Below are 1,583 nucleotides of genomic sequence, written 5' to 3' on the forward strand. Positions count from 1 at the left end.
CGGTTCCGCCATTAATGCATCTGAGCTTCTGACACTGTAGGTTGCAGTCTACGTAATCCCGTTGAAGAGCCGTTGTATTCTTTTTCATTAATCTGCATATTTTAAGCTTTAAACAAATAAGAGTCTTGCGGTGTAGACTTTAGTCATGAACCAAGAGGAGAAAACGAATTTATCATTCAATGATTTGGGACGAAATGATTTATCTGTAAGAAGAGCATAAAGACATTCTGGATATGCTTGATCGAAGTGGTGATCGATTACTTGTTGATCGATCAGGTTATCGATAAACAGAATGAAGACTTTTCGAAATAGTTCAACAATATTATCGATCAGGTGTTGGATCATTGACTTTAAGAATTATCATAGTAGACGGAAATCGTTCCATGATCGAACAAGTGATCGAACACTTGATTGATCGAACAAATTATCGATAATTCAAATGTTATTGAAATGAAACTTCAGTCATTGATGATCGAACAACTTATCGATAAATGTATGATGGATAATGTTATCGATAAATCATGAGTATGAATATATTCAGTGAAAGACACAGACTATCTGAAATGATCGAACAGGTGATCGATCAATGAATATTCGAACAAGTGATCGAATAAAGTGAGAAAAGAAATTTAAACCTGTAAGGTAAAGAAACTGATTATCGATCACGTTTTGTGAAAACATGAGTTTCAGGGAATTGAATGATCGAACATATTATCGAAAAGCCAATGATCGATTAGGTGATCGAAAATAGTTCAACATAAGTTAATGCGAATATAGCAATCCTTAGACTCTTTATCGATCATGTTATGTGAAAAGATATTTATGCAAACAAGTTAAATTATCGATAATGTTATCGATAATTTGGTTGCAGGAAAACTAAATAAGAGTAGATAAAGACATTGATTATCGATCATGTGATCGATAATTTTATGATCAATAAGGTTATCGATCCATCAGTAAAGATGATTACCTGCATTCAAAGAGTTAGAGCATAATGTTCGAACATGTGATCGATAAGCAACTGATCGAGAATATGATCGATAAATTGGTAACAGAATTAATGTGCAGAACAAGTAGATTGTGTTACCTTTTATCGGAGTCTTTATTGATAACTGATTTATCGATCATGTGATCGATAAATATACTTCAGATTTGGTTCTCTTTATCAGTAACTCGATTGTTTATCTGATATTATCGATCAGTTGATCGATAATTAACCATAATCTTGTGTGATTTCCACGTTAGCGATAATCGATCATTTTATCGATTAACTACTTATCGAATAGTTCTTCGATCAAAATACCTACTATAAACCTGATTTACACTTGAACAATTATCTGTAACCTTAGCGATAAACGATTGATCGATCAGTTGATCGATCAAAATACTTAACCCAAATTATCTGACTTTGTTATCATCAAAACTATAATCCTAACACTGGTTTGGTCTCAACCACTTGACTTACGTCTAGTCCTCAAAACACCTCTGAGATTTCCACTATGATCCCAAGATTAAACGAGCTCTTGGCGCCTCAGTACAATAATTGATTTCCTCAATCACTCTCCCTTACTATCTGTAAGGTT

This window comes from Neltuma alba, unplaced genomic scaffold (assembly GCF_004799145.2).
Source record: "Neltuma alba isolate B1F8T4 unplaced genomic scaffold, ASM479914v2 tig00010895_pilon, whole genome shotgun sequence".
NCBI lineage: Eukaryota > Viridiplantae > Streptophyta > Magnoliopsida > Fabales > Fabaceae > Neltuma > Neltuma alba.